At 46.0% G+C, this 21,371-nt stretch overlaps 2 long non-coding RNA genes across 2 annotated transcripts; both read left to right on the top strand.

Moving 5' to 3' along the window:
- The first annotated feature begins 7,292 nt into the window (after nt 1–7,292).
- Nucleotides 7,293–8,451, top strand: LOC308186732. Its single transcript, XR_013944209.1, has 2 exons — nt 7,293–7,335; nt 7,991–8,451. It is a non-coding gene; the product is annotated as an uncharacterized lncRNA (long non-coding RNA).
- A 9,630-nt stretch (nt 8,452–18,081) lies between these two features.
- LOC308186730 lies at nt 18,082–20,269 on the top strand. Its single transcript, XR_013944207.1, has 2 exons — nt 18,082–19,153; nt 19,809–20,269. It is a non-coding gene; the product is annotated as an uncharacterized lncRNA (long non-coding RNA).
- Nucleotides 20,270–21,371: the final 1,102 nt, after the last annotated feature.

Raw genomic sequence — 21,371 nt, 5'->3', positions numbered from 1 at the left:
GCTACTGTTGGTTTGATTTTCACGCATGGGTTTGAGGCTGCCGTCTGTTTTATTGCCATGCCTGGGTCCCACGCTCCGTTCTGTACCATGGGCATGCCTCTGCCTCCCACGGCTCTCTGTCTGATGTTCCTGACTTTGCCCCATGCCACCGTTACGCCTATGGGAAGGCCCAGGCCCCCTGTTGCTGGGTGTTTGAGGGGGTGGCCTGTTCCCCGCGTCACTGCGGTACCGCTTATGTGTGCCTGAGGGCTGGGCACCAGAGGTCTCTTGAGCACTGATGTCTCTTGTGCTGCTGGCGCCATCCCTGAACCCACGACACATCTTGTGAGCTGCATTCCTTCTTGGTGCTTCTTTGGATGGCATCGCTATCCTTGCACACCAAGGAGGGCCGCTTCTCGCCTTTCTGCTTCTAGTCGTCTTCCTGCCGCTTACACTGGCTGCCAGAAGAGCTAGTCGCTGAGCGAGTGGTGGGCCAGCTGCAGGGGGGCTGTTTTATAGGGCCCGCAGCAAAGGTGGGGCAGCGGTGGCCACTGTGACCTCAGCAAGCCTCTGTGATGGAGTGGCCCATACGTGCCCAAAGGCGGCTGTGTTGGGAGCAGCCCGGGAGATGCCCTCACATGAAAGAAGGAGGAGGGTTGGGAGGGCTGAGGGCCCCTTTTCTGGGGCTGGCTCCCTTGGGCCACAAGGGCTGCCCTCCACCTCCCATCCTGTGCCCTGGGTTTATTTTTAACAATGGTTTTTATGTAATTTCTTCCTATTCTTTATGGAAAAGAACAGAAGCAAGGTGTATCTTCAGCCCTAACACCCATGTGCGCTTTGTGCTCTGAGTGAAGGATTTCTTCCTCACATCACATCTAGCCTAAATCTCCTCTCCATCTGTTCAAAGCCATTACTCCTTGTCCTATTGCTACGCTCCCTGCTAGAGCCCAGCTCCAGCTTTCTTTCTTCTGAACTTGGGGTTGCTCAGAGGCTCGAGAGGTCTAGGGACTCGAGACCTCTTCCCAAACAATCAGTATCCACAGTACACAGCATTAGCCTTAGCTATCCCCTGCCCCAGTCTCCCCATCTCCAGTGACAGCAGGAACGCTACCTGCTTGTGTTCACTCAGGTTGCAAAGATGTGAAGTGCTCCTACTCCTGCTCAAAAGCACAGCCGCTGTCCTACGACTACGAAGCATCATTACCACAATTACCAGCAAGCAAGAAATAAACATTTTATACTAAGCCTCATGTCAGCGAACAGCATTATTGGGGAAGCTTGCACAATTAAACCATAATTCAGTGGATGGATGTTAACTACTTTACAGATGAGCAAATTAAGAAAGCATTAGCCACAGGATTCGATGAAGAGGTGACAAGAGTGCCAGCTAGTGACCAGTGAAGTCCTGTGTGTGCTCCCACTGCTCAGGAGGGTCCCAGGCAGCCACCAGGCAGCTGCAGAGGAGCCAGGAGCCACCTCCTCCCCTGGATAATTCTCAAGATGTGGAGGAGGAAGTAGAGACTAAGAGGGGGAGACTTTAAGTCAGAGGCGCTGCAGATAATGCAGGATTATGTTTGCTGGAAAGTGTCTTTATTCCTGCTCCAGCATGCAAAATGTTTGCAGTGCTGGGTCTGGACAAAATAACCAGAGCAGCACCAGCTACAGATGGGTCCCACAGGGCCAGAAAAGCACCCCAGGCTACCAAGAGATGCCAGCTACGTACCCACTTAGACCTAACTGAGAAAAAAAACACTCCTGATTGCTTTGCTGCAAGCTGCTAGGACAGAAATAGCTCCGTATCTTGCCAATAAATCCCCACCACCAGACTGATGGACAGTGGACAACTCCAGCAGTCTTCCATTGAAATGGAATTACTTGCGGACATGAAAAAAGACTGGAAATGGGTGTTGTGGGAACATCCATCTCCTGTCTCATGTGCTGACACAGGCGAAGGAGGGAGGACGGGGACAGTTTGCTTACTTGGGATGTAACGGAGAGCTCGGCTCTTACACACTTGTGGCTGCATCAGCCCTTTTCCATGGATCCCCCAGAGCTCAGGGATGGGAACCGGTCATCTCCTGGCAGCCAAAGCAGCGAAGGATGCCACTGGCTTCAGGAAGCTCTGGCTCAAGCTTTATATATTTCAGATATGGGTGGCTTTAAGCTGTTTTCCACAGTCTGTGGATTGTTTCTCTTGCTCAAATAATTTAGCTTTAACCTGAGGCTGTGGGCTCAATCCTTGCTGTCAAAACCCAGTGTGTAGCTTTGCATGCAGCTCCTGCGGGTATGGGGGAATACAGCATGAATCTCTCTGACTCCTTCAACGTCTAGCAGAGCTGCTTTATGTTTGTAGAAATTGACATAAATAAAAATAAATCTGACAGGCTTTAGTCTACATTTCTCCAGTATATCCTCCTCTGCGCTGGATTTACCACCTTATAACCCTCCACTGACTCCTTTCCAGGTTCTTTGCATCTCTCTTGTACTGGAATCCCAAAACTAGCCGCTGTTCCAGGTGGTCTCATTGGTGCAGAGGGGAACAATAATGCCCTTCTCTCTCGAGCATCTCTCCTCATCAGGTCCCAGATTTCTTACCTTGGAAGTGGGGAAAATGAGATGACATCCCAGCTGTCCGTCTCTGTGTTCAGCCTTTGCACTCCACCATAGACATGTCCATTTTCATCCAGGCCACAGACCACATAGATCCTGGTCCCCACACTGACTGCATCTCCTCTCTCCACAGGCTGAACCATAGGACTCATGCTTTCCCACTGTGGGTCCACCAAAGCCATGCGCTCCACTGTTGCGATTATCCCTTCATCTGTGCTCCCTCCAAGTACATACAGATGGTCTTCGGTGTCATCCTCCATGGTGCGGTATGAAAAATCTTTTTCTCCTCTGTGCCACCATTACTCATGAGCAACCCTGAGATCCAGAGTGACTCCTGCATGCCTGCAGGGAAGGGGTGGGAGAAATGGGACTACCCAAAAAAACAGCCCAAGAGCTTCTGCAGGCACATGCTGAGAGTTGTACAGATACCTTTGTTTATGGGATGTCATTAAAATTCAGTTTTCAGTGCACAAGAAGTAGCCATGACTATCTCCTTCCCAAATAACCAACTGACCTCACCACAGGGCAGCAGTAGACTGAACAAATATATATTGACTTTCAGAGCTTCCACGATAAAAAATAGACAGGCTTATATGCAGAATAACTATATGTAGAATAAACACTAAGTTTTTTTCAGAAGGTCACATTACAAGAATATTATAAGGATCACCAAAAAAAAAAAAAAAAAAAACCATATTCAAAAGTCAGGAAAACACATAACCAACTCCAGGTAGTTTAAGTCGATCTCCCAAATTCAGGGACAATTACCACACTGGTTTCAAGGATATGATCTCAGCTATTGTTTTTATTTTGCCTCTCAGGTTAACATACCAGTGCTCTGAATGAAAGCAAGACCAGTCCCCTTTAATGTAGCAAGACATAGGTTTTGCAGCCTGTTTAAATCATCTTTCTCTCCTTAAACCATAATTCAGTGGATGGATGTTAACTACTTTACAGATGAGCAAATTAAGAAAGCATTAGCCACAGGATTCGATGAAGAGGTGACAAGAGTGCCAGCTAGTGACCAGTGAAGTCCTGTGTGTGCTCCCACTGCTCAGGAGGGTCCCAGGCAGCCACCAGGCAGCTGCAGAGGAGCCAGGAGCCACCTCCTCCCCTGGATAATTCTCAAGATGTGGAGGAGGAAGTAGAGACTAAGAGGGGGAGACTTTAAGTCAGAGGCGCTGCAGATAATGCAGGATTATGTTTGCTGGAAAGTGTCTTTATTCCTGCTCCAGCATGCAAAATGTTTGCAGTGCTGGGTCTGGACAAAATAACCAGAGCAGCACCAGCTACAGATGGGTCCCACAGGGCCAGAAAAGCACCCCAGGCTACCAAGAGATGCCAGCTACGTACCCACTTAGACCTAACTGAGAAAAAAAACACTCCTGATTGCTTTGCTGCAAGCTGCTAGGACAGAAATAGCTCCGTATCTTGCCAATAAATCCCCACCACCAGACTGATGGACAGTGGACAACTCCAGCAGTCTTCCATTGAAATGGAATTACTTGCGGACATGAAAAAAGACTGGAAATGGGTGTTGTGGGAACATCCATCTCCTGTCTCATGTGCTGACACAGGCGAAGGAGGGAGGACGGGGACAGTTTGCTTACTTGGGATGTAACGGAGAGCTCGGCTCTTACACACTTGTGGCTGCATCAGCCCTTTTCCATGGATCCCCCAGAGCTCAGGGATGGGAACCGGTCATCTCCTGGCAGCCAAAGCAGCGAAGGATGCCACTGGCTTCAGGAAGCTCTGGCTCAAGCTTTATATATTTCAGATATGGGTGGCTTTAAGCTGTTTTCCACAGTCTGTGGATTGTTTCTCTTGCTCAAATAATTTAGCTTTAACCTGAGGCTGTGGGCTCAATCCTTGCTGTCAAAACCCAGTGTGTAGCTTTGCATGCAGCTCCTGCGGGTATGGGGGAATACAGCATGAATCTCTCTGACTCCTTCAACGTCTAGCAGAGCTGCTTTATGTTTGTAGAAATTGACATAAATAAAAATAAATCTGACAGGCTTTAGTCTACATTTCTCCAGTATATCCTCCTCTGCGCTGGATTTACCACCTTATAACCCTCCACTGACTCCTTTCCAGGTTCTTTGCATCTCTCTTGTACTGGAATCCCAAAACTAGCCGCTGTTCCAGGTGGTCTCATTGGTGCAGAGGGGAACAATAATGCCCTTCTCTCTCGAGCATCTCTCCTCATCAGGTCCCAGATTTCTTACCTTGGAAGTGGGGAAAATGAGATGACATCCCAGCTGTCCGTCTCTGTGTTCAGCCTTTGCACTCCACCATAGACATGTCCATTTTCATCCAGGCCACAGACCACATAGATCCTGGTCCCCACACTGACTGCATCTCCTCTCTCCACAGGCTGAACCATAGGACTCATGCTTTCCCACTGTGGGTCCACCAAAGCCATGCGCTCCACTGTTGCGATTATCCCTTCATCTGTGCTCCCTCCAAGTACATACAGATGGTCTTCGGTGTCATCCTCCATGGTGCGGTATGAAAAATCTTTTTCTCCTCTGTGCCACCATTACTCATGAGCAACCCTGAGATCCAGAGTGACTCCTGCATGCCTGCAGGGAAGGGGTGGGAGAAATGGGACTACCCAAAAAAACAGCCCAAGAGCTTCTGCAGGCACATGCTGAGAGTTGTACAGATACCTTTGTTTATGGGATGTCATTAAAATTCAGTTTTCAGTGCACAAGAAGTAGCCATGACTATCTCCTTCCCAAATAACCAACTGACCTCACCACAGGGCAGCAGTAGACTGAACAAATATATATTGACTTTCAGAGCTTCCACGATAAAAAATAGACAGGCTTATATGCAGAATAACTATATGTAGAATAAACACTAAGTTTTTTTCAGAAGGTCACATTACAAGAATATTATAAGGATCACCAAAAAAAAAAAAAAAAAAAACCATATTCAAAAGTCAGGAAAACACATAACCAACTCCAGGTAGTTTAAGTCGATCTCCCAAATTCAGGGACAATTACCACACTGGTTTCAAGGATATGATCTCAGCTATTGTTTTTATTTTGCCTCTCAGGTTAACATACCAGTGCTCTGAATGAAAGCAAGACCAGTCCCCTTTAATGTAGCAAGACATAGGTTTTGCAGCCTGTTTAAATCATCTTTCTCTCCTTAAACCATAATTCAGTGGATGGATGTTAACTACTTTACAGATGAGCAAATTAAGAAAGCATTAGCCACAGGATTCGATGAAGAGGTGACAAGAGTGCCAGCTAGTGACCAGTGAAGTCCTGTGTGTGCTCCCACTGCTCAGGAGGGTCCCAGGCAGCCACCAGGCAGCTGCAGAGGAGCCAGGAGCCACCTCCTCCCCTGGATAATTCTCAAGATGTGGAGGAGGAAGTAGAGACTAAGAGGGGGAGACTTTAAGTCAGAGGCGCTGCAGATAATGCAGGATTATGTTTGCTGGAAAGTGTCTTTATTCCTGCTCCAGCATGCAAAATGTTTGCAGTGCTGGGTCTGGACAAAATAACCAGAGCAGCACCAGCTACAGATGGGTCCCACAGGGCCAGAAAAGCACCCCAGGCTACCAAGAGATGCCAGCTACGTACCCACTTAGACCTAACTGAGAAAAAAAACACTCCTGATTGCTTTGCTGCAAGCTGCTAGGACAGAAATAGCTCCGTATCTTGCCAATAAATCCCCACCACCAGACTGATGGACAGTGGACAACTCCAGCAGTCTTCCATTGAAATGGAATTACTTGCGGACATGAAAAAAGACTGGAAATGGGTGTTGTGGGAACATCCATCTCCTGTCTCATGTGCTGACACAGGCGAAGGAGGGAGGACGGGGACAGTTTGCTTACTTGGGATGTAACGGAGAGCTCGGCTCTTACACACTTGTGGCTGCATCAGCCCTTTTCCATGGATCCCCCAGAGCTCAGGGATGGGAACCGGTCATCTCCTGGCAGCCAAAGCAGCGAAGGATGCCACTGGCTTCAGGAAGCTCTGGCTCAAGCTTTATATATTTCAGATATGGGTGGCTTTAAGCTGTTTTCCACAGTCTGTGGATTGTTTCTCTTGCTCAAATAATTTAGCTTTAACCTGAGGCTGTGGGCTCAATCCTTGCTGTCAAAACCCAGTGTGTAGCTTTGCATGCAGCTCCTGCGGGTATGGGGGAATACAGCATGAATCTCTCTGACTCCTTCAACGTCTAGCAGAGCTGCTTTATGTTTGTAGAAATTGACATAAATAAAAATAAATCTGACAGGCTTTAGTCTACATTTCTCCAGTATATCCTCCTCTGCGCTGGATTTACCACCTTATAACCCTCCACTGACTCCTTTCCAGGTTCTTTGCATCTCTCTTGTACTGGAATCCCAAAACTAGCCGCTGTTCCAGGTGGTCTCATTGGTGCAGAGGGGAACAATAATGCCCTTCTCTCTCGAGCATCTCTCCTCATCAGGTCCCAGATTTCTTACCTTGGAAGTGGGGAAAATGAGATGACATCCCAGCTGTCCGTCTCTGTGTTCAGCCTTTGCACTCCACCATAGACATGTCCATTTTCATCCAGGCCACAGACCACATAGATCCTGGTCCCCACACTGACTGCATCTCCTCTCTCCACAGGCTGAACCATAGGACTCATGCTTTCCCACTGTGGGTCCACCAAAGCCATGCGCTCCACTGTTGCGATTATCCCTTCATCTGTGCTCCCTCCAAGTACATACAGATGGTCTTCGGTGTCATCCTCCATGGTGCGGTATGAAAAATCTTTTTCTCCTCTGTGCCACCATTACTCATGAGCAACCCTGAGATCCAGAGTGACTCCTGCATGCCTGCAGGGAAGGGGTGGGAGAAATGGGACTACCCAAAAAAACAGCCCAAGAGCTTCTGCAGGCACATGCTGAGAGTTGTACAGATACCTTTGTTTATGGGATGTCATTAAAATTCAGTTTTCAGTGCACAAGAAGTAGCCATGACTATCTCCTTCCCAAATAACCAACTGCCCTCACCACAGGGCAGCAGTAGACTGAACAAATATATATTGACTTTCAGAGCTTCCACGATAAAAAATAGACAGGCTTATATGCAGAATAACTATATGTAGAATAAACACTAAGTTTTTTTCAGAAGGTCACATTACAAGAATATTATAAGGATCACCAAAAAAAAAAAAAAAAAAAACCATATTCAAAAGTCAGGAAAACACATAACCAACTCCAGGTAGTTTAAGTCGATCTCCCAAATTCAGGGACAATTACCACACTGGTTTCAAGGATATGATCTCAGCTATTGTTTTTATTTTGCCTCTCAGGTTAACATACCAGTGCTCTGAATGAAAGCAAGACCAGTCCCCTTTAATGTAGCAAGACATAGGTTTTGCAGCCTGTTTAAATCATCTTTCTCTCCTACAGAAAAGAAAAGATGCAAGAAGTGACACTGAGGAAAGCGACAAGAGTGAAGCAGAAGATCTGGCAAAGAGCAAAGAGTAACGTGGGTCTCGTTGCAAAATGCCAAGAGCCAGACAGACTCCTAAAAGCAGGAAGGCTGAACAGGACCACAAGGGAGAGGCCAGACAGGCTCACAGAACCCTTTGCAGCATTATAGCTGAGGCATCATCCAACATCTAGACAAAAGAAAATTTCATCATAGAGTTTCCAGGCAACAAATAACTTTAGGAGATGTTTTCTTCACCTCTCTTGTTGGGAACATCATTTTACTACTACTCTATCCAGAAAAAAATGGTCAATCAGCCACAGTCTCACTAAAAACAGGCTAAGAGGGGTTAAACAATCTGCTGAAGTTATAACACTTAGCTGTGGTTATCTCAAAACTTTCCAAAAGGTTCGTAAAGTAATAAATTACAACTGCTGAACATTTATCTGAACCACAATTTCAGAATATACTGGCAGTCAGTGCTAGCCACCTTATGAAAAAAGTTGCATGTAAGAAACACTTGCTTCAGCTGCCAAATAAGCTTCCAGTTGTATAGGCTAAAATTGTCAGGTTTTGGGGCAAGGATAGACCGTTTCCACATATAAAGCCTGGCCAAGTGAGACAAGCTGTGTTTGCTGTATGAATTATACAAAATAGCTCATGCATCTAAAAGGTTTTGCTAACTGAATGTGTACTTAGAGAAAATGGTCCTAAAATTGAAAGCAACTGAAATTCTTCTGAAGGCACACTTTTCTACTAGTCTAAATGGAAGCTTTCCATAGGGATGTATTAATGTTGTTGAGGTTTCATTTTTAAAATCTGAAAATCAATGTTACAATGCTAACATATTAATGGGATATTTTAAGGGTTTTCTCTGTTTTGGATGACTATTCACTTTGTAATACATTGTATCTGACGTCATGTTCAGAATTTACAGTATAACATTGGATTTAAAGTTTATGTAGAAATGAATTATTACACCTAAACAAGCCCATTTTACCTTGATTTTGCATGATGCAGATTTTTTTTATCATCATTTTTTGGAATATCAGTAATATCAGCTCTTGTGTCAATCAGCAGATCTTTGAAACCTGCTGGAGATCTGATATCACTGATAATTCAAAGGCTCAAAAACTACAGAGGGCCAATAAATCATCATATACATTTGTCTACAAACAATATATAGAAACCTACAAATGCTGTCTTTAAAGCCGTTTTCTACACAGGCTTTGAATATGCTTCCAAGGGGTCTGATATGTTTTGCGCAAACATTAAGAAAAATTAAACAATTTTAGAGAACTGCAAAGAGGTGGGGAATGAAGGATGGTGTCCCTAGAACACTTTATCGTTAAGAACCATGGCCCACCTCCCAGATCTGACCCATCAAAGAAAAATATAAATAACTCAGGAAAGATGTGTGAGAGAAAGGCAGAAGGAACTGAAGCCAACATGCCCCTGTCCTGCTGTTTCCTACAGCAGTCCTAAATCCTTAGTCCTGCCCATCAAACCCTCTTCTTCATAAGCAATCCTTAATTAAGGGTATATGCAGGTCATGCTCCTTGCACGCTCCTTTCGGTGCTTTAGGATAGAGATGGTGCTTTTATTTTTGGTCTGTAGAGCAAAACGGAATAAGGAGGCTGAAGCAGGACTTTAAGTGCCCCAGTTAGCCAGTGGCCAACCTCCCGTGGTGTTCTCTATGCTGGACTAAAGGTAATTTTCACCATACTAACATAACTTGGGAAGCTTATTTCAGGCTAAAACGACACTGATACCTGATAAGGCTTGACCTCAGCAATGTTGTTTTTCTTTTAAATCCGTCCTGCAGCAGTAAGAGCCCATACAGTCTGCTGAAGATTCCCTTGACACACGTTTATTACTTTACTCTTACAGGTGATTTTTTTTTTCGTTGGTTGGTTGTTTTTTTTGTATCTGATGTTTTTTTTGTATCTGATGTTGTAACATCAACACTGAGGCATTTGTGTACTCTTAGCAACACTGACCACTATTTCCAGTAACGACCTGCAAACCACATGTAGTTGCAAAGGTTTCGCTGGCTTTTGCTTCAAGATATTTGCCAAGTAGAAACCAGAAAAGCTAGGAATTAAACAGATCTATTTTTAAAATTTTAAAAATTTCACAAATCAAATTTGATACAGTGCAGTTCCCATCATCTGTAAAGCACGTGACTTTTCCTTTATGATTATGTTGGATCTGGTATCACTCATGCCCATGTATCAAACCTTCGCACAGAGACACAGCCACGAATAGGAAGGGGGCAAGGCAGTTTGTTCTCTATGACCTGGCACATATCAACATAGGGATCAAAGAGGACTACAATGGGGAGGGCACTGTTCCCCTTTCTCTGTCCAAGGAGATAAATTTGTCCATTAACAGTGCTGCATCCCATGAAGAACTTCTTGGTCAAGCATTCCTCATCCACATGAGTCCATTCATCTGTTTCCACATCAAATCGAAAAGCTCCCCCTCCTATGGTGTATAGAGCACCATTCAGTGATGTGATGCAGAGGTCATACCTGAGAGGGAATCACAGAAAAATTAAAGTTGGAAAAGACCTCCAAGACAATCTGGTCAAAACATCCCCCTACCACCAATGTCACCCACTAAACCATGTCCCTACGCACCATGTCCAACCTTTCCTTGAACACCCCCAGGGACGGTGACTTGACCACTTCCCTGGGCAACCCGTTCCAATGCCTGACCACTCTTTCTGAGAAGAAATGTCTCCTAATTGTTTAAGTTGTTGAAGAGTAGCACTCTTTGTTCAATTCTTTGTTTTAATTGTTGAAGAGTAGGGACATGACGTTTCCATTTTTCCACTCACCAGGGACATTGCCCGAATACCAGGACTTTTCAACTCAGATGGAGAGAGGCTTGGCGACTCCATCAGCCAGTTCCCTCAGGACCCTGAGATTCATGTCATCAGGTCCCATAGACTTGCACCTGTTTAGATTCATCAGGTGGTGTTGAACCTGCTATTCACTTACAGTGGGTGGGACTTTGATCCCCCAGCCTCCATCTATGGGTTCAGGGAAATGAAAGACTTGGGAAGCCCATCTACCAGTGCAGATGGAGGCAAAGAAGTTGAGTACCTCAGCCTTCTCCACGTCGGTCATTACCAATTACTCAGATACAGAAACTCACTCCTAATATAAGAAATTAGCCACCTATAATCGCTCACACACTACTATTTTCACCCCTCAGTCTATTTTCACAAATGTTAAAGGTGCATGGTGGCCCTCGGGGACTCCTCCTGTCACCCCGGAGCAGCAGCCCAAAGGAAGCTGGGTCCTCTTGTGCTCTTCTTCAAGGCTCTGCGCAGAAGGGATGCCACCTCTCGCACAAGGGCTGGGGGATGGGAAAGAAGCACTCACACAACCCCTGAGAATTGGCAAGAGTTGTTTATTGCCAGGACATCTTGCAGGTAAGCCTGCGGGATGTCTGCAGTATTTGGTGGCTCCAAGCTAATGCTTGGGACGGAGCCTGAGCAACGAGTAGGGAGCAGGGCGGGCACTCCTGCGCCGCTGTTAGTGCTCTCGGATGGAAGAGAGCAACAACATGCTGCGGTAGTCCCACGTCTGTTCTGGTGGAGGTGGATCCACTTCCATTTGTTCTTCCACATCTTCTGGTGGATTCGTCTCCATGGGCTCCACAGTGCTTGGCAGAAGGATGAGCCAGTCGTTGCCTGGGACTGCCCAGATGGGATGCCTTCCATTGGGAATGTTTTCCGGCCAGGGTGCTGAACCACGAGGTCGTCCAGTTCCGCCCCCAGGACCCATGCTACTGTTGGTTTGATTTTCACGCATGGGTTTGAGGCTGCCGTCTGTTTTATTGCCATGCCTGGGTCCCACGCTCCGTTCTGTACCATGGGCATGCCTCTGCCTCCCACGGCTCTCTGTCTGATGTTCCTGACTTTGCCCCATGCCACCGTTACGCCTATGGGAAGGCCCAGGCCCCCTGTTGCTGGGTGTTTGAGGGGGTGGCCTGTTCCCCGCGTCACTGCGGTACCTGTGGTACCGCTTATGTGTGCCTGAGGGCTGGGCACCAGAGGTCTCTTGAGCACTGATGTCTCTTGTGCTGCTGGCGCCATCCCTGAACCCACGACACATCTTGTGAGCTGCATTCCTTCTTGGTGCTTCTTTGGATGGCATCGCTATCCTTGCACACCAAGGAGGGCCGCTTCTCGCCTTTCTGCTTCTAGTCGTCTTCCTGCCGCTTACACTGGCTGCCAGAAGAGCTAGTCGCTGAGCGAGTGGTGGGCCAGCTGCAGGGGGGCTGTTTTATAGGGCCCGCAGCAAAGGTGGGGCAGCGGTGGCCACTGTGACCTCAGCAAGCCTCTGTGATGGAGTGGCCCATACGTGCCCAAAGGCGGCTGTGTTGGGAGCAGCCCGGGAGATGCCCTCACATGAAAGAAGGAGGAGGGTTGGGAGGGCTGAGGGCCCCTTTTCTGGGGCTGGCTCCCTTGGGCCACAAGGGCTGCCCTCCACCTCCCATCCTGTGCCCTGGGTTTATTTTTAACAATGGTTTTTATGTAATTTCTTCCTATTCTTTATGGAAAAGAACAGAAGCAAGGTGTATCTTCAGCCCTAACACCCATGTGCGCTTTGTGCTCTGAGTGAAGGATTTCTTCCTCACATCACATCTAGCCTAAATCTCCTCTCCATCTGTTCAAAGCCATTACTCCTTGTCCTATTGCTACGCTCCCTGCTAGAGCCCAGCTCCAGCTTTCTTTCTTCTGAACTTGGGGTTGCTCAGAGGCTCGAGAGGTCTAGGGACTCGAGACCTCTTCCCAAACAATCAGTATCCACAGTACACAGCATTAGCCTTAGCTATCCCCTGCCCCAGTCTCCCCATCTCCAGTGACAGCAGGAACGCTACCTGCTTGTGTTCACTCAGGTTGCAAAGATGTGAAGTGCTCCTACTCCTGCTCAAAAGCACAGCCGCTGTCCTACGACTACGAAGCATCATTACCACAATTACCAGCAAGCAAGAAATAAACATTTTATACTAAGCCTCATGTCAGCGAACAGCATTATTGGGGAAGCTTGCACAATTAAACCATAATTCAGTGGATGGATGTTAACTACTTTACAGATGAGCAAATTAAGAAAGCATTAGCCACAGGATTCGATGAAGAGGTGACAAGAGTGCCAGCTAGTGACCAGTGAAGTCCTGTGTGTGCTCCCACTGCTCAGGAGGGTCCCAGGCAGCCACCAGGCAGCTGCAGAGGAGCCAGGAGCCACCTCCTCCCCTGGATAATTCTCAAGATGTGGAGGAGGAAGTAGAGACTAAGAGGGGGAGACTTTAAGTCAGAGGCGCTGCAGATAATGCAGGATTATGTTTGCTGGAAAGTGTCTTTATTCCTGCTCCAGCATGCAAAATGTTTGCAGTGCTGGGTCTGGACAAAATAACCAGAGCAGCACCAGCTACAGATGGGTCCCACAGGGCCAGAAAAGCACCCCAGGCTACCAAGAGATGCCAGCTACGTACCCACTTAGACCTAACTGAGAAAAAAAACACTCCTGATTGCTTTGCTGCAAGCTGCTAGGACAGAAATAGCTCCGTATCTTGCCAATAAATCCCCACCACCAGACTGATGGACAGTGGACAACTCCAGCAGTCTTCCATTGAAATGGAATTACTTGCGGACATGAAAAAAGACTGGAAATGGGTGTTGTGGGAACATCCATCTCCTGTCTCATGTGCTGACACAGGCGAAGGAGGGAGGACGGGGACAGTTTGCTTACTTGGGATGTAACGGAGAGCTCGGCTCTTACACACTTGTGGCTGCATCAGCCCTTTTCCATGGATCCCCCAGAGCTCAGGGATGGGAACCGGTCATCTCCTGGCAGCCAAAGCAGCGAAGGATGCCACTGGCTTCAGGAAGCTCTGGCTCAAGCTTTATATATTTCAGATATGGGTGGCTTTAAGCTGTTTTCCACAGTCTGTGGATTGTTTCTCTTGCTCAAATAATTTAGCTTTAACCTGAGGCTGTGGGCTCAATCCTTGCTGTCAAAACCCAGTGTGTAGCTTTGCATGCAGCTCCTGCGGGTATGGGGGAATACAGCATGAATCTCTCTGACTCCTTCAACGTCTAGCAGAGCTGCTTTATGTTTGTAGAAATTGACATAAATAAAAATAAATCTGACAGGCTTTAGTCTACATTTCTCCAGTATATCCTCCTCTGCGCTGGATTTACCACCTTATAACCCTCCACTGACTCCTTTCCAGGTTCTTTGCATCTCTCTTGTACTGGAATCCCAAAACTAGCCGCTGTTCCAGGTGGTCTCATTGGTGCAGAGGGGAACAATAATGCCCTTCTCTCTCGAGCATCTCTCCTCATCAGGTCCCAGATTTCTTACCTTGGAAGTGGGGAAAATGAGATGACATCCCAGCTGTCCGTCTCTGTGTTCAGCCTTTGCACTCCACCATAGACATGTCCATTTTCATCCAGGCCACAGACCACATAGATCCTGGTCCCCACACTGACTGCATCTCCTCTCTCCACAGGCTGAACCATAGGACTCATGCTTTCCCACTGTGGGTCCACCAAAGCCATGCGCTCCACTGTTGCGATTATCCCTTCATCTGTGCTCCCTCCAAGTACATACAGATGGTCTTCGGTGTCATCCTCCATGGTGCGGTATGAAAAATCTTTTTCTCCTCTGTGCCACCATTACTCATGAGCAACCCTGAGATCCAGAGTGACTCCTGCATGCCTGCAGGGAAGGGGTGGGAGAAATGGGACTACCCAAAAAAACAGCCCAAGAGCTTCTGCAGGCACATGCTGAGAGTTGTACAGATACCTTTGTTTATGGGATGTCATTAAAATTCAGTTTTCAGTGCACAAGAAGTAGCCATGACTATCTCCTTCCCAAATAACCAATTGACCTCACCACAGGGCAGCAGTAGACTGAACAAATATATATTGACTTTCAGAGCTTCCACGATAAAAAATAGACAGGCTTATATGCAGAATAACTATATGTAGAATAAACACTAAGTTTTTTTCAGAAGGTCACATTACAAGAATATTATAAGGATCACCAAAAAAAAAAAAAAAAAAAACCATATTCAAAAGTCAGGAAAACACATAACCAACTCCAGGTAGTTTAAGTCGATCTCCCAAATTCAGGGACAATTACCACACTGGTTTCAAGGATATGATCTCAGCTATTGTTTTTATTTTGCCTCTCAGGTTAACATACCAGTGCTCTGAATGAAAGCAAGACCAGTCCCCTTTAATGTAGCAAGACATAGGTTTTGCAGCCTGTTTAAATCATCTTTCTCTCCTTAAACCATAATTCAGTGGATGGATGTTAACTACTTTACAGATGAGCAAATTAAGAAAGCATTAGCCACAGGATTCGATGAAGAGGTGACAAGAGTGCCAGCTAGTGACCAGTGAAGTCCTGTGTGTGCTCCCACTGCTCAGGAGGGTCCCAGGCAGCCACCAGGCAGCTGCAGAGGAGCCAGGAGCCACCTCCTCCCCTGGATAATTCTCAAGATGTGGAGGAGGAAGTAGAGACTAAGAGGGGGAGACTTTAAGTCAGAGGCGCTGCAGATAATGCAGGATTATGTTTGCTGGAAAGTGTCTTTATTCCTGCTCCAGCATGCAAAATGTTTGCAGTGCTGGGTCTGGACAAAATAACCAGAGCAGCACCAGCTACAGATGGGTCCCACAGGGCCAGAAAAGCACCCCAGGCTACCAAGAGATGCCAGCTACGTACCCACTTAGACCTAACTGAGAAAAAAAACACTCCTGATTGCTTTGCTGCAAGCTGCTAGGACAGAAATAGCTCCGTATCTTGCCAATAAATCCCCACCACCAGACTGATGGACAGTGGACAACTCCAGCAGTCTTCCATTGAAATGGAATTACTTGCGGACATGAAAAAAGACTGGAAATGGGTGTTGTGGGAACATCCATCTCCTGTCTCATGTGCTGACACAGGCGAAGGAGGGAGGACGGGGACAGTTTGCTTACTTGGGATGTAACGGAGAGCTCGGCTCTTACACACTTGTGGCTGCATCAGCCCTTTTCCATGGATCCCCCAGAGCTCAGGGATGGGAACCGGTCATCTCCTGGCAGCCAAAGCAGCGAAGGATGCCACTGGCTTCAGGAAGCTCTGGCTCAAGCTTTATATATTTCAGATATGGGTGGCTTTAAGCTGTTTTCCACAGTCTGTGGATTGTTTCTCTTGCTCAAATAATTTAGCTTTAACCTGAGGCTGTGGGCTCAATCCTTGCTGTCAAAACCCAGTGTGTAGCTTTGCATGCAGCTCCTGCGGGTATGGGGGAATACAGCATGAATCTCTCTGACTCCTTCAACGTCTAGCAGAGCTGCTTTATGTTTGTAGAAATTGACATAAATAAAAATAAATCTGACAGGCTTTAGTCTACATTTCTCCAGTATATCCTCCTCTGCGCTGGATTTACCACCTTATAACCCTCCACTGACTCCTTTCCAGGTTCTTTGCATCTCTCTTGTACTGGAATCCCAAAACTAGCCGCTGTTCCAGGTGGTCTCATTGGTGCAGAGGGGAACAATAATGCCCTTCTCTCTCGAGCATCTCTCCTCATCAGGTCCCAGATTTCTTACCTTGGAAGTGGGGAAAATGAGATGACATCCCAGCTGTCCGTCTCTGTGTTCAGCCTTTGCACTCCACCATAGACATGTCCATTTTCATCCAGGCCACAGACCACATAGATCCTGGTCCCCACACTGACTGCATCTCCTCTCTCCACAGGCTGAACCATAGGACTCATGCTTTCCCACTGTGGGTCCACCAAAGCCATGCGCTCCACTGTTGCGATTATCCCTTCATCTGTGCTCCCTCCAAGTACATACAGATGGTCTTCGGTGTCATCCTCCATGGTGCGGTATGAAAAATCTTTTTCTCCTCTGTGCCACCATTACTCATGAGCAACCCTGAGATCCAGAGTGACTCCTGCATGCCTGCAGGGAAGGGGTGGGAGAAATGGGACTACCCAAAAAAACAGCCCAAGAGCTTCTGCAGGCACATGCTGAGAGTTGTACAGATACCTTTGTTTATGGGATGTCATTAAAATTCAGTTTTCAGTGCACAAGAAGTAGCCATGACTATCTCCTTCCCAAATAACCAACTGACCTCACCACAGGGCAGCAGTAGACTGAACAAATATATATTGACTTTCAGAGCTTCCACGATAAAAAATAGACAGGCTTATATGCAGAATAACTATATGTAGAATAAACACTAAGTTTTTTTCAGAAGGTCACATTACAAGAATATTATAAGGATCACCAAAAAAAAAAAAAAAAAAAACCATATTCAAAAGTCAGGAAAACACATAACCAACTCCAGGTAGTTTAAGTCGATCTCCCAAATTCAGGGACAATTACCACACTGGTTTCAAGGATATGATCTCAGCTATTGTTTTTATTTTGCCTCTCAGGTTAACATACCAGTGCTCTGAATGAAAGCAAGACCAGTCCCCTTTAATGTAGCAAGACATAGGTTTTGCAGCCTGTTTAAATCATCTTTCTCTCCTTAAACCATAATTCAGTGGATGGATGTTAACTACTTTACAGATGAGCAAATTAAGAAAGCATTAGCCACAGGATTCGATGAAGAGGTGACAAGAGTGCCAGCTAGTGACCAGTGAAGTCCTGTGTGTGCTCCCACTGCTCAGGAGGGTCCCAGGCAGCCACCAGGCAGCTGCAGAGGAGCCAGGAGCCACCTCCTCCCCTGGATAATTCTCAAGATGTGGAGGAGGAAGTAGAGACTAAGAGGGGGAGACTTTAAGTCAGAGGCGCTGCAGATAATGCAGGATTATGTTTGCTGGAAAGTGTCTTTATTCCTGCTCCAGCATGCAAAATGTTTGCAGTGCTGGGTCTGGACAAAATAACCAGGGCAGCACCAGCTACAGATGGGTCCCACAGGGCCAGAAAAGCACCCCAGGCTACCAAGAGATGCCAGCTACGTACCCACTTAGACCTAACTGAGAAAAAAAACACTCCTGATTGCTTTGCTGCAAGCTGCTAGGACAGAAATAGCTCCGTATCTTGCCAATAAATCCCCACCACCAGACTGATGGACAGTGGACAACTCCAGCAGTCTTCCATTGAAATGGAATTACTTGCGGACATGAAAAAAGACTGGAAATGGGTGTTGTGGGAACATCCATCTCCTGTCTCATGTGCTGACACAGGCGAAGGAGGGAGGACGGGGACAGTTTGCTTACTTGGGATGTAACGGAGAGCTCGGCTCTTACACACTTGTGGCTGCATCAGCCCTTTTCCATGGATCCCCCAGAGCTCAGGGATGGGAACCGGTCATCTCCTGGCAGCCAAAGCAGCGAAGGATGCCACTGGCTTCAGGAAGCTCTGGCTCAAGCTTTATATATTTCAGATATGGGTGGCTTTAAGCTGTTTTCCACAGTCTGTGGATTGTTTCTCTTGCTCAAATAATTTAGCTTTAACCTGAGGCTGTGGGCTCAATCCTTGCTGTCAAAACCCAGTGTGTAGCTTTGCATGCAGCTCCTGCGGGTATGGGGGAATACAGCATGAATCTCTCTGACTCCTTCAACGTCTAGCAGAGCTGCTTTATGTTTGTAGAAATTGACATAAATAAAAATAAATCTGACAGGCTTTAGTCTACATTTCTCCAGTATATCCTCCTCTGCGCTGGATTTACCACCTTATAACCCTCCACTGACTCCTTTCCAGGTTCTTTGCATCTCTCTTGTACTGGAATCCCAAAACTAGCCGCTGTTCCAGGTGGTCTCATTGGTGCAGAGGGGAACAATAATGCCCTTCTCTCTCGAGCATCTCTCCTCATCAGGTCCCAGATTTCTTACCTTGGAAGTGGGGAAAATGAGATGACATCCCAGCTGTCCGTCTCTGTGTTCAGCCTTTGCACTCCACCATAGACATGTCCATTTTCATCCAGGCCACAGACCACATAGATCCTGGTCCCCACACTGACTGCATCTCCTCTCTCCACAGGCTGAACCATAGGACTCATGCTTTCCCACTGTGGGTCCACCAAAGCCATGCGCTCCACTGTTGCGATTATCCCTTCATCTGTGCTCCCTCCAAGTACATACAGATGGTCTTCGGTGTCATCCTCCATGGTGCGGTATGAAAAATCTTTTTCTCCTCTGTGCCACCATTACTCATGAGCAACCCTGAGATCCAGAGTGACTCCTGCATGCCTGCAGGGAAGGGGTGGGAGAAATGGGACTACCCAAAAAAACAGCCCAAGAGCTTCTGCAGGCACATGCTGAGAGTTGTACAGATACCTTTGTTTATGGGATGTCATTAAAATTCAGTTTTCAGTGCACAAGAAGTAGCCATGACTATCTCCTTCCCAAATAACCAACTGCCCTCACCACAGGGCAGCAGTAGACTGAACAAATATATATTGACTTTCAGAGCTTCCACGATAAAAAATAGACAGGCTTATATGCAGAATAACTATATGTAGAATAAACACTAAGTTTTTTTCAGAAGGTCACATTACAAGAATATTATAAGGATCACCAAAAAAAAAAAAAAAAAAAACCATATTCAAAAGTCAGGAAAACACATAACCAACTCCAGGTAGTTTAAGTCGATCTCCCAAATTCAGGGACAATTACCACACTGGTTTCAAGGATATGATCTCAGCTATTGTTTTTATTTTGCCTCTCAGGTTAACATACCAGTGCTCTGAATGAAAGCAAGACCAGTCCCCTTTAATGTAGCAAGACATAGGTTTTGCAGCCTGTTTAAATCATCTTTCTCTCCTACAGAAAAGAAAAGATGCAAGAAGTGACACTGAGGAAAGCGACAAGAGTGAAGCAGAAGATCTGGCAAAGAGCAAAGAGTAACGTGGGTCTCGTTGCAAAATGCCAAGAGCCAGACAGACTCCTAAAAGCAGGAAGGCTGAACAGGACCACAAGGGAGAGGCCAGACAGGCTCACAGAACCCTTTGCAGCATTATAGCTGAGGCATCATCCAACATCTAGACAAAAGAAAATTTCATCATAGAGTTTCCAGGCAACAAATAACTTTAGGAGATGTTTTCTTCACCTCTCTTGTTGGGAACATCATTTTACTACTACTCTATCCAGAAAAAAATGGTCAATCAGCCACAGTCTCACTAAAAACAGGCTAAGAGGGGTTAAACAATCTGCTGAAGTTATAACACTTAGCTGTGGTTATCTCAAAACTTTCCAAAAGGTTCGTAAAGTAATAAATTACAACTGCTGAACATTTATCTGAACCACAATTTCAGAATATACTGGCAGTCAGTGCTAGCCACCTTATGAAAAAAGTTGCATGTAAGAAACACTTGCTTCAGCTGCCAAATAAGCTTCCAGTTGTATAGGCTAAAATTGTCAGGTTTTGGGGCAAGGATAGACCGTTTCCACATATAAAGCCTGGCCAAGTGAGACAAGCTGTGTTTGCTGTATGAATTATACAAAATAGCTCATGCATCTAAAAGGTTTTGCTAACTGAATGTGTACTTAGAGAAAATGGTCCTAAAATTGAAAGCAACTGAAATTCTTCTGAAGGCACACTTTTCTACTAGTCTAAATGGAAGCTTTCCATAGGGATGTATTAATGTTGTTGAGGTTTCATTTTTAAAATCTGAAAATCAATGTTACAATGCTAACATATTAATGGGATATTTTAAGGGTTTTCTCTGTTTTGGATGACTATTCACTTTGTAATACATTGTATCTGACGTCATGTTCAGAATTTACAGTATAACATTGGATTTAAAGTTTATGTAGAAATGAATTATTACACCTAAACAAGCCCATTTTACCTTGATTTTGCATGATGCAGATTTTTTTTATCATCATTTTTTGGAATATCAGTAATATCAGCTCTTGTGTCAATCAGCAGATCTTTGAAACCTGCTGGAGATCTGATATCACTGATAATTCAAAGGCTCAAAAACTACAGAGGGCCAATAAATCATCATATACATTTGTCTACAAACAATATATAGAAACCTACAAATGCTGTCTTTAAAGCCGTTTTCTACACAGGCTTTGAATATGCTTCCAAGGGGTCTGATATGTTTTGCGCAAACATTAAGAAAAATTAAACAATTTTAGAGAACTGCAAAGAGGTGGGGAATGAAGGATGGTGTCCCTAGAACACTTTATCGTTAAGAACCATGGCCCACCTCCCAGATCTGACCCATCAAAGAAAAATATAAATAACTCAGGAAAGATGTGTGAGAGAAAGGCAGAAGGAACTGAAGCCAACATGCCCCTGTCCTGCTGTTTCCTACAGCAGTCCTAAATCCTTAGTCCTGCCCATCAAACCCTCTTCTTCATAAGCAATCCTTAATTAAGGGT

This window comes from Anser brachyrhynchus (genome assembly GCF_964034855.1).
Source record: "Anser brachyrhynchus genome assembly, contig: SCAFFOLD_430, whole genome shotgun sequence".
NCBI lineage: Eukaryota > Metazoa > Chordata > Aves > Anseriformes > Anatidae > Anser > Anser brachyrhynchus.
This window is presented reverse-complemented; position numbering and strand designations above follow the sequence as displayed.